Source organism: Manis pentadactyla, chromosome X, assembly GCF_030020395.1.
Source record: "Manis pentadactyla isolate mManPen7 chromosome X, mManPen7.hap1, whole genome shotgun sequence".
Taxonomy (NCBI): domain Eukaryota; kingdom Metazoa; phylum Chordata; class Mammalia; order Pholidota; family Manidae; genus Manis; species Manis pentadactyla.
The window spans coordinates 48,788,204-48,800,871 of record NC_080038.1 but is presented as its reverse complement, the minus strand read 5'-3'; the positions used below and the strand labels follow the sequence as shown (position 1 = coordinate 48,800,871).

The 12,668-nt window shown below is 39.1% G+C and overlaps 1 protein-coding gene and 1 long non-coding RNA gene across 9 annotated transcripts in view; one reads left to right on the top strand and one right to left on the bottom strand.

Moving 5' to 3' along the window:
- Positions 1–735, bottom strand: part of GNL3L (G protein nucleolar 3 like) — a 25,256-nt gene extending 24,521 nt beyond the window's left edge. Inside the window, exons 1-2 of one of the 8 annotated variants that reach the window (XM_036930866.2) lie at positions 596–735; positions 27–116 (exon numbers count right to left, since the gene is read on the bottom strand). The gene's annotated coding sequence lies outside the window, so the exon portion shown is untranslated. Of the gene's footprint in view, positions 1–26; positions 117–537 lie in introns of all 8 variants that reach the window. The other 7 variants (XM_036930870.2, XM_036930867.2, XM_036930871.2 and 4 more) reach the window with 7 other exon arrangements.
- Positions 677–12,668, top strand: LOC130681973 (uncharacterized). The gene is made up of 3 exons (XR_008995276.1): positions 677–814; positions 11,949–12,041; positions 12,542–12,668. It is a non-coding gene; the product is annotated as an uncharacterized LOC130681973 (long non-coding RNA).

Below are 12,668 nucleotides of genomic sequence, written 5' to 3'. Positions count from 1 at the left end.
GGGTGGGGCTTCCTTCTATTACTTACTGTGGAGAGGCTGGGAGGTCTCTTGGTCTTGACACGAAGGGAAGGAGGTTCTCTCCCTCTGTATAATAATCGTTTCTGAGTTCCTCTGTACTGGTTGTAGGGTGAGAGGGGGCGGGGGTGGGGTGGGAATACATCAAAGCGTCCGCCCTTAGCAGAGGTCCGCGCCTCTCAGCCTTGTGGGGATGGGGATATACGGGTGGGCTAGAAGCCTATTTATACCGGGGGAGTGCGGAATGGAGCCAATCAGGAAGGTAGGATGGCACTCAACGCCTCTCCACACAAGTGGGGTCTGTAACTCTCTACACAATGTGTCCGGAGGTCTACACCTGCCTAAATGGAGTGTGGCCGTGCCACTCTACCCAGCAAGCTTTCATCTGAAAGCATGTCCACATGCGTAGCGATCCCGGCCCCTCATCTGGGCCCTTCTACCCTAAAAGGGAAGCGGCTCTCTATCCCTCTATTTCAGAGTGTTGGACAACTCGGGTTTTCACCTCAAACAGACGATCCTTACCGCGCAGCTGGCTGGGTGAACACGCTCACCAGTAGAAAACAGAAGGGCCGTCTCTTACCTCCACTTCCGGCGGGGATCTTAAAGGAGAGCACAGCTCGACAACCCGGTTGGCCCAGAGGCTGCGCTGGCTCTGCCAGGCTGCGACTTCCAGATCCCAGCTTCCCGGCGCTGACTCAGCCCACCGTGCGTCCCAGGGGCGGGGATTCGGATTGACTGCTAGTGTCCCCCTCCCCTACTGTGCGGCTGTGCTGGCCCCGCCTCTCGGCTGCTCTGTAAGGTGAGGAAATAGCTAAGGGGAGGGTGGAGGAGAGCAGGGAAGCGGGGGGAGGGGGTTGGAGGGGGCGGGGAAGCGGGAGGGCGGGGAAGCGAGGGAGTGGAGGAAGGAGGGGAAGCTGGGGGTCGGAGAGTAGCGGAACGACTGGTGTAACCAGGTAGCCTACTTGTAAACCAAGGTCTTGTCTGCGGGCCACTGCCTGGCCCTAAATATGCGTGTTCCCAAATCTTACTGACCAGGCGATCACTACGACCACATCAGATAAGGGGGAGCGGGGTTAGTGCCTTTGTGTATTATGGAAGATGGCGACGGTCAGGGTGTGAGAAAATGGCCGCCTGGGTCACATGTTTTGCCGAGCATTCCCCTCCTGAAGTGCCTTGGTTAGCTGTTTCTGACAACCTTCCCGGCTTGTAGAGCACCAGACAAACCCTGAGGCAGCCACTTACATCTCTTTCTGCAGAAGTTCAGATCCCTGGTCACCAAACAACTGGATGCTTACCCCTCCTGCCCTCCTCCTCCTCCTCCCTTCCGTCCTTCCCTCAAGCCCCACAGAAGGCGTCTGCGGAAGGGAATCAATTTATGTCCCTGGAATGGGGAGCAAATAAGGGTTCCTGCAGAAACCATCCCAAGGAGCTCTTGACCAAGCTGGAGAATAAGGTCTCCACCTAAAAACAGTAAATACTAGTCTGAAAATGCCTTCTTCCTGATAATTTAATTTCAGCTCTTTCTCTTCCTCAAACCTAAACTTTGGGTTAGGGCTGAGCCCCTCTACCCTGAGCGTATGTACCTCCACTTCAACAATATCTAGGCAGAAAATGACTCCCTCTGCCTACTCCTACCTATCAACATACCCAAGACTCACTGCCCCCTTCATCAATGGAAGGCTTCTAATCTCTCACCCTAGAGACACATAAAACTCCTCAGGACCCCAAACAGCCCTGGCCACCTTCACCCTTTCCCCTGCATTAGCAAATTCTTCCTGTTTCTTTAAGACCTAAAGAAACTTTTCTGTTTCTTGTCACTTCTATGAACTTTCCCAGCTGAGTTAGAAACTCAGAATACCTTGTCACACTTATCCCTTAATCGTTTATGTGACTCTGTCTCCAAAGGAGAGTAAACTCCTGTGAGCAGGGGCCACATATCTTTGTGCCCTCAAGATTCAGCACAAAATTTCAGCAAACAGCCTTCAGCAAATGTTTTTTAAACGGTGGGTTTACAGGCCTGTACCACAAATCAATGGGAAATGGACATTTTAGTAGACAGCATGGGAAATTTGGCTAGTCATAAGAAGAAAAATAAAACTGGATCCCTACTTATTTCCACATAAGAGGGTAGAGAATATCTTTGTGACCTACGACTTGGGAAGGACTTCTTAAAGTCCCAAATGCACAAGCTATAAAGGAAAAACTTGTAATGAAATCTTTGATAGGAATGAAAATTGGTATTACTACTTTGGAAGACAATTAGGAAGTATCCAGAATAGTTGAAGATGGTCCTGGAACCCAGCAATTCTACATGTATATATCCCCTAGACTTTAAATCCTGGAGAAGTTCTTATACATATGCACAAGAAGGCATGTGCAAAAATGTTCATTGCAGAACTGTTGGCAACAGAGAAAAAATCTGAACAATCTTAAGTTCACCAACAGGAGAATAAATAAATAATGGTACAATACAAAAAATACAACAGTAAAAAGAAAAGAACCAGAGTTGCATGTATCAACCCAAATAAATTTCAAAAACACAATGCTGAGGTAAAATACAAGTTGTAGAAGGACACATGAAGTATGAGACACATACAGCTTTTTTTTAATCTAGGGAAAAATGCACTATGCTATTTGAGATTATATAGTTAAATGAACTAGTTTTAAAACAAGGGAATTAAATACCAAATGCAGAATGGTGATTACCTCTAAGGAAAGAAACAAAAGAACACAATCAGAGAGATACACAGGACTTCAACTGTTTAATATTTTATCTAGGTAGTAGGTACATGGGTGTTTGTTATATTGTTCTCTTAACTTATTTATAAGCCTGAAATATTTCATAACTTTTTTTAGAAAGACTACAAGGTCTACAACAAAATTCATGATGGTTAAATCTAGACAGTGGTTAGACTTTGGCCAGCATCAGAATCATCGGGAGGGCTTGTTAAAACACCAATTGATGAGCCCCATGCCTAGAGTAGTGTTTCAGTTAAGTCTGGTGTAAAGCCCAGGAATTTGTATTTCTAACAAGTTCCCAAGTAGTTGTGGTGGTGATGGTGATGAGGAAGCTGTTCCTGTTGCTGTTAATCCAGGTATCACATTTTGAGAACTGCTGACAGAGAATGAGATTATCAGTGAAATTTGTTTTCTTCATTGTGCTTTTCTCTTTTTCCACACAATCAATGAATATGTATTACTTTAGAGAGAGGTTGTTGTTTCTTAAATTCCCTTTAATCTCTACTTCCCTTTCATTTTCCTCCTGTAGGCAACCATACTAAGGTGCTTTATGTATCTTCTGTTTATATGTGTTCTTTCGAAACATGTATTCCCCCAAATTCTTAGTTTTCAGTTTTTCAAAATTCAGAACAATTGAATGGTACAATGAAAGCCCATATATCCTTAGTATTTTGCCGAATCTGCACTACTTCTCTTTATACATGTATGTATACATTTTCTTTTTTGATGAAACATTTGGAAGTTGCAGACAGTACACTTTGTCCCTAAATATTTCAGCATATATCTACTGGAATAAGGATGTTCTTCTGCAAAACTACAATACATTATCACACCTAAGAAAATTTAACAATAATTAAATAATGTCATCAAAGATACCCTACGTTCAAATTTTCCAGTTGTACCCAAAATGTTTCCAGACCTGCTCTTATTTTTTAATCTCAGGATTTAATCAAAGTTTATACATTACATTTGGTTGTTGTAGCCCTTCAACCTCTTTTAATCTAGAACAGTACCCTACATTTTTTGTGTTTCATAGTACACTGATTTTTTTTTACCTCATCTCTGATTTTATTTATTGAAGTATAGTTGATACACTGGTATTTTCGAAGAGGCCAGGCCAGTTTCTTAGAATGTCTCACATTTTGAATTCATCTGCTCTTTCCACATGATTAGATTCAGATTAAATATTTTCAGCAATAACAGCACATAGGGGATATTGTTTACTTCATATTATATCTCCTCAGGAGGCATGTAACATCATGTTGTCCCACTATGGAGGATGCTTTGTGTGTGTGCATTTTTATTTCATGTAAGTGAAATCTCATTCTATGTGTTTTTTTTTTCATTCAGCCTGTTTTTAAAATCTATCCATATTGCTGGGTATACATCTAAACCATTGCTTCTAACTGCTCATGCTAACCACAGTGTACCTTTGCTACATTTTCCCTGAATATTCCCCCAATGATTGACAGCAAGATTGCCTCCAGCTCCACAATACCACAAATAATACAGTGATGAACATCCTTGTGCATGTCCCTTTATTGGTCTGTATGAGAATATCTTTTGGAATATATACCTAGGAGCAGAATGATTACATCATAAAGTATGAGTATACTTATTTTGACTAAGAATATCAATACTAGTAGATGGTTTTCTGGGACAGCTACACCAGTCCACAGTTTTACCATTAATGTACAAGAATTCCTGTATCCTTACATCCTCACTAATGCTTAACATTTGCCAGCTTTATAGTTTTTGCCACTCTAATGGATGTAATGTCTTATTTTGTTTTAGTTTGCATTGCTCTGATTGCTAACAAATCTGTGAGCATCTCTTCATATGTGTGTTAAATGCATCTTCTGAAAATCAACTACTTGTACAGTTGGCCCATTTTTTCTATTGGTGTTCCTATCTTTCCTGTTGATTTGCTAGAGTTCCTTAGATAGTCTAGCTATTAGTCTCCTGTCAGTTTCAGACATTACAAATATTCTCTCCTTTTTTAACTTTGCCCATGATAGCCTTCTTTGAATTGAAATTGTTCATTTTAATGTAATCAAATTCATCAAATTTTTGCTTTATGGTCTTTGGTTTGGGGGTTTTATTTTAAAACGTAGTTCCCTCCTCCTAGATGACAAAGATGTTCTCCTACTTTATTTTCTATTAACTTTATAGTTTTACTTTTCATCTTTAGGTTTTAATCTATCTAGTATCACTGTCATATGTGGTGATAGGTAGGGATGGAATTTTATTTTTTCCACATAGGGAGCCTCATTTCCCATCATCAAATATTAAACAATCTTTCGTTTTTCATTGATTTACCATGTCACCTTTGTCATATATTATGAAACACACACATAAGTCTGTTTCTGTTCTTACACTAATACCACCTTGTTTTTAATAGTATTAAATGTGTCTTAACATCTGACAAGGCAAATCCCTCCTTTCTAGTCTTCTTTTAGGGTTGTCTTAGCTATATCTCCACATAAAGTTTAAAGAGAGTCTATCAAGCTCTTCAAAAATCCAACTAGAATTTTTATTAGGATTGCACTGAATTTACAGATTAAGTTGAGGGAGTTGACATCATCAAAATATTAACTCATCCCATTCAAGAGCACAGAATAAGTCCTCATTTGTTCAGTTCACCCTCTATCTTTGTTCTTTATTTAGAATATAAAGTTTTCTCTTTAGAATTGTTGTTTTTACTAATTTCATTTCTAGTTACTTTATATTTTTGTTACTATTGTGAATGTTTTATTTTTAATTCTTTTTTGATCATGCACATTTTGAATATCAAAACTATGTAAAAATTATACTTTGAGAAGTGTGACTCACTCTTGTCCATTCCACCCAGTTGCCACCATATAACCCGCAACAGTTACCAGTTTTATTAGTTTATTTTGTATTCTTCCAGTGTTTCTTAATGCAGATACAAATATAAATGTAAATCCTATTCATCTCCCCTTTCTTACATAAAAGATGATATATATATGTAATCTATATATACACATATATATGTGTGTGTGTGTATATATATATGTATATAGTTATATATGTTGCTTTTTTCACTTAATAATACATCCTGGAGGTCTTTCCATATCAGAGCAGAAGTTTCCAGTACATAGAAAGTCACTGTATGGAATCACATAGAGTACTTCCTCAAAGTGTTATATTATGTAGATGTACAATAGTTTATTTAATGACTGCAGTCCTCTATTGAATGCTTAGGGTATTTTTAGTCCTTTGATACTACAAACGATGCCATAATGAATAGAGATTTCATACATATGCAGATATTTCTGTAGGATAATTTCCAAGAATTATATTTGTAATTTTGGTAGGTAATGCCAAAATTTCCTTCTATGGGTGTACCATTTTGCACTTAACCGCCATGTGTGATTTTATCTATTTTAGCACAGTCTCTCTCACAAAGACTTCTCAATGTTTGACAATGTGATAGGTGAGAAATGGTATCTCATTGTAGTTTTACTTAACATTTCTTTAATTATGAGCCAGGTTGATCATCTTTTCATATATTTAAGGGTCATTTTTATTCCTTTCTCTATGAATTGTCTATTTATATCATCTATATTTCTGTTGGGTTGATGGCCTTTGATTTCCAGAACCTTGTTCTATAATTAGATTAGATCTTTGTGAATGATATCAATTGTCAGTATTTTTCTCACTTTGTCATTCTTTTGATTTTGCTAATGGATTTTTCCCCAAAATTCCAAACTTTATTTTTATGTATACAAATTACCTATGTTTTCTTTTATGGATTGTAGATTTTGAATCTTAATTTTGAGATAGATTACATTAATGACCCCAATTTTTCATATGTCTCTGTATCCATACCCTTTGGTAATGCCCTCCCATATTGATTCTGAGTTTGGCCATATAAGTTGCTTTAATCAATAGGACAGTAACAAACGATATAAGCAGAGACTTCAAAAAGGCTCTTGAATATTCTGCTTCCTCTCTTGGCCCCCTGCCACTGCTACAAGAAAGTACCCAGGCTAGCCTGCAGGAGGGATGAGAGAGACACATAGAAATGAGCCTGGTCCTCCCAACCAGAAAGTCCTGTAGGAAGCCAACCTCCAAGCCACCAACTTAGTGCAGACCATGAGCTTGCCCAGCTGAGATCAACTGAGCCTGATGCAGATCGTGGAACCTCCTAATTCCCCACAGACTCTTAAGTTTTGGTATATAAATACTCATTTTGGTTTTTTACAGAGCATTATTGTGGCAATAGTCCCCCATCATTGTTCTTCCTTTTCAGAGATATCCTACTGTGCTTACTTGTTATTTTTCCATTTGAACTTTAATTCAGCTTGTCTAGTTTCAGAAAAACAAAAACAATGGGTATTTTTAATGTGCTTACACTAAATTTGTAAATTAACTTGACATCTTTATAATTTTGGGTCTTCCTATTTAGGAATATGGGATGCCTTTCCATTTGTTCCTTCAAAGCATTATAAATGTTTTCTCAGAAACATTGATCTTGGACTTCCCAGCCTCCAGAACTATGAGAGATGTCTGTTGTTTATAAGGCTCCCAGTCTATGGTATTCTGTTATAGCAGCCCCAACAGACTAAGACAGTGTTTATCTTTTTGGCTGCTTTATTAAATGGAGACTTCTCTGCCATATATCTTCTAACTGAATGATTTCTACATGCAGTTGACCTTAGAATAACATGGGAGCTAGGGGCGCCTCCTGCCATGTGCTGTCAAAAATCCATGTATAAGTTTTGACTTCCCAAAACTTTTACTAATAGCCTACTGTCAACTGGAGGCTTTAACAGTAACATAAACAGTCAATTAACATATATTTTGTATGTTATTTTCATTGTGAATTGTGGCCTTTTTTGTCTCAATTTTTTTGTAACAAGCTTTTTTTGGAATAATTTTAGATGTATAGGACAGTTGCAAAGATAGTGCAGTTTCCATATACCCTTCACCTAGTGGCCCCTCATGTGAATATCTTATATTACTACATTTGTCAAAACTAAGACTAGCATTGGTACATTGCTATTAACTAAACTCTAGACTTTATTCAGATGTCTCCGATTTTTCCACTAATATCCTTTTTCTATTCCAGGCCCCAATCCAGGATCCCACATGCATTTAGTCATCATATCTCCTCCAACTTATGACAGTTCCTCAGAGTTTTCTTGTTTTTCATGACCTTGACAGCTAATTAATACCTTTTGTTCTGAGTTCCTAACTTGTCTGGTAATTAAGATTGTAATCCCTGCTTTCTTTATTTGCATTTAACTGCTATATCTTTGCTCTTTCTTGTATTTTTAACCTTTCTGAATCAATTTGTTTTAATTGACTCTCTTGAATATAGCAGTTAGGTTTTGCTCAGTGATCCAATGGAAAATGTTTTTCTTTAAACAGGTGAGCTAAGACCATTTACATTTATTGATAGAAAATATGTTTTATGTTAATATTGTCATTTTAATTTTATTTTATTTTTTAGCTATAGGTTTAATATTAAAGCATTTTACTGTGTAGTCTATTTTGTTTGATCTTTTTGTAGTTATCCTGACACTCAGAAAAGTTTATATTTTGGTCTAGTGATTATTGTTAGGTATCTTGCTTTTCATTACTTTTTCCTAGTTGTTTATTACTAATGTAAAGAAATACTATCGCTTTGATTTTGTACCTGGCAACCTTGTAAGCTCTTTAATTCTAGTAGCATGTCTGTTGAATCTGTTAGTTTTATCTCTCCTCTTCCAATCCTTAACACCTCTCATTTCTTTTTCTCCTTTTGTAGTGTTAAACAGTTAAACAGTAGTTGGTGAGAGTATCTAGTCTTATCCTCAATCTTCAAGGAAATGCATCTTAAGTTTCTCTATTTAGTATAAAATATGCTGTGAAGTTCTGATATATACCTTCACCAAGTTAAGAAATTTGGCTTCTATTCCTAGTTTGCTTGGAGTTTTGATCATAAGTAGGTATGTAACATACTTTTTCCATATTAACTGAGATAATCATATGATTACTCTCCTTAAGTCTATTAATGTGGCAAATTACATTGATAGATTTTCTGAGGTTGAACGAACTCTCGTTGCATTCTTGGAATCAATTCCATTTGATTTTGATGTTTTTTTAATCATACAGTTGGATTCATTTAGCTAATATTTTATTTAAGATGTTTACATCTATAGTTGTAAGGAAAATGAGTCTATAATTTTCTTTTATTGTTCTTATCTGGTTTTAGCATCAAGATTTCAAGATTGTACTAAACTGACCATATGAGCTGGGTAGCTTTCTCTCCTTTTTTATTTCTGCAATAATTTGTATAAGAAGTACATTCCTTGAGAGTCTGGCACAATATACCTATAAACCCATCTGGGCCTGAATCTGGGGAGAAGGGAGGTCCTTGCCTGCTATTTCAGTTTCATTAATACTTAGTGGTCTATTCAAGTTCTCTACTTCTTCCTATACCATTTTTGTCATTTTATAAGTTTTCTAGGAAAAATTTTACCTAGATTTTCCAACTATTTCTGTCTAGTTCCTAACAGTCATATTTCTGGCTTAAGTACCTGGTGGTGCCTTCAGGGGGTTGGGGGGGCTAGAGGAGCAGCCTGTCTGTCATTTGGGGGCCAGAGGGCATTTGGCTACCTTTGCACTTCCGGCAAAGCAATGGCTCTGTGTGATTTGCTGTTCCTTTGGATATTTGTGATTGTATAAAAATGTGCACACTTCTATAAATGTGTGTGTTTATACATGTTGCTGTGATGTGTTTCTGTTTACATGAAAATACCAGACCAAAACAAGACAATTTTTCAAAGGGAAATTAGCCAGGTGATTCTCTGTGGAGCTATTTTTCTGTATCTCTTTGCATGGGTCTCTGAGCTGTGAGGGGGTAATTCCATGGGTCTCTCAATATCCCTGTGTACATCTGCATTTCTGCCAATGTGTGATTCATCTATGTGCTTTTCCATGTCTCAGAGTGTCTGCAATGGTGAGGGTTTGTGATTCTATGTGTATCTTTATGTCTCTGCATGTGTCTGTGTCTCTAAGGGCGGGGAGATTCTGTATGCATTTCTGTGTTCACTGTAGAAATATGTGCATGGAGTGCACATGCTACGTGGCAAGTTCAGACTCTCCAAGTCTGGAAGAAACATTACAACAGGAAATGCTCTGGATTCCAGCTTCCGGATGGAATTTCACTCAGAAAAATACCCCTTCCTGGTCCTCCGAGTAACTGCAGCATTCTTTGTCATTCTTCAAGAGGCTGGTTTGAGGGGGTTTATGCTAACCTTGACCTCAGAGACCATGACTTTCAGGAGGATTTGGCAGAGCCATGAAATTCCACACCCTGCCACTTGCCTCTTGCCAGGCCAAGCCTACTTCTTCCTCCTAAACACTTTTCTTAGCTCCATATCATCTACCAGACCAATTCCAATCTAAATTGTCCAGAGAGGCCAGAGGAAGGCACAGGGAGATGAGGACAAAGAAACAGAATAAGATTTTCTTAAGGAAATAGATAAATAAAGATAGATATGGGAACAGAGGAACAGACAGAGAAATGAGAACAGGAAATAAAGACAAAGAGAGACCAAGAAATAGGGCCTGAACAGTGGGAGCAGATAGTCAGAAATGGGCATAAAGAAACAAAGGATGGGGGCAGAGAGATGGAGTAGGTAGGGTAGAGAAGAAGAACCAACAGAAATGAGGCAGGACTGTAGGGAGAGAGAGAGATGGGGACAGAGAGTGATTGGGGTCAGAGACAGCTACATAAAAGATGGGGACAGAGAGAGGCACAGATGTTAACAGTGAAACATATAGGGAGGGAGGGACTGGAATTACGAAGACAAAAGGAGGGAGTGACTGGGATTAGGTAGACAAAGATAGAAATGGTGATGAGGAGAAAGAGGTTGATGATGTAGAGGCTAACATTTTTGAGTGTTATGTCTGAGGCATGGTTCTATAGGCTGTACATATGTTAGCTTATTTAATACTCATGGTAACACTGAAGCAAGTACTGCTGCCAGCCCTATTTTCTAGATGAGGACACTGTGGCATGGCAAGTCAGTGGCACTATGGGATTGGAATACAAACAATCTAGCACCAGGGACCATACTCTTCACTACTATGTCAGTGACAGAGAGATTGAGACAGGGAGCTGGGAGTAAGAGAGCAAACAGATGAGACACACATAGGAACAGAGAGATGGAGACAAGAGACAGGTACACGAGGAGAGCCACCCAACAACAAAGATGGTAAAAAGATAGAAAAGGATTGATAAGAGAGATGAGGAGCAAATCAAATAGGGAAACAAAGGCAAGAAGACCAACATAGGGGATAGGGGTGTGTGTGTGTGTGTGTGTGTGACAGAAACAGAGACAAAGAATGTAAATGTTGGGGATGGGAGATGAAGACAGGGATTGGAACATAAGGTTGAGAATAGAGGAAAATAGGTGGGGAAGAGAGACATGAATGCAGCAACACAAATAGAAAGATGAGGACCAGGGGGCAGAGATAATTAAGTAGGGACAGAGTAATGGAGACAGAAGGGCAGACAGAAAAGAGGCCAAGGAGCCAAAGGAAATGGAAAGAGAAACAGAAAAGAAGAAATTCTGGAATTCACAGACATTCAGAAGCACATTGTAGAGCAATGTAATGTTATATATGTGAGGATGGAGACACTAAGCAAAATGAGAACCACAAGTTAGATGAAGACAGGATGGAGATGAGGTGACCCCCAACATAGGCAATATAGACAGAGAACAAGGGCAAGAGGGGGAGAGAGATTGAGAAAGAATAGGAGAGACTGGAATAACAAACCACCAGAGAGATGTAAACAGAAAGACAAGAGAAAGCAAAATAGAGACACAGATGGGGGGAGGGTGTCTGAGGTAATGATAGTGATAGTGAACTATAGGGAAGAGAGAGTAAAAAATAAAGGAGAAATAGAGACAAAAGGTGAAGTCGTTTTGATCCAACAGCCATTCACAAGTCTCTCAGATAGATCAGGGCTGGTATTGGACTATGAACGCACGAAGGCAGGGCCCTGGCCTTTGGTGTTCACTACTGTATCCTACACCCACAATATAGTCCCAACCATGTGGCAGGTTACTGTTTATTAAGGATTAGGTACTGGGGACTATGCATGTGTTGCATGGATTATGTTATCGAATCTTCACAACTCTGATTATAGTAGGAATTATTATTATCATCTCCAGTTTAAAGATGGGGAAACTGAGACTCAGAGTGATGAGTAACTTGTCCAAGGCTACACAGAGGAGCTAAGAGTGAAGCCCCAGCTTGGACCAATGGTGAGTGTATTATGAACCAAGAATTACAATAAATCCTGTCCATCTGTGCAGTTGAGGTGCAAAAACACAAATTCCAGTCTGGGGGACTCCAAGGCATACATGTTCAACCACCATGCCATGCTGTTTCAGTGTAGACTTGCTGACAGACTGGTGGAGGAGAACTTGGCCAAGGTAAGTGTGTCCTGATTCCTTACCTTCTGGAGCTCCCAGTATCTAGTAAAGGAGGCTGACGTGGCTGAGAAAGACTGGAAAAAGTCCTGTGGATGGCAGGAATTCTCTCCCTGTGGGAGAACCTAAGCCTGGGAAAATCAGAGAATGCTTCCAGAAGGAGGAGATATTCCAAAGAGACCAGAGGCAGACTTACATCAACATCAGTGAAGCTTCAAGGTCCCTCATTTACAAATGTCCCTTTCAAGCCCCTGATTAACAATAAGTAAAATATTAGAGTACTGAAAATTTGTCACTCTACAAGAAAATTGAAATGCCCTGATGTCTTACAGGTCATATATGAAAGAAACTAAACAGAGGTCTCCTCAAATTTGGCCACAGTCCTAAAAATGTACATTATTGTAAAGCTGAAGTGTTTCTAAACTATCAATAGTAAAAAAATAAATTTCCATCAACCAT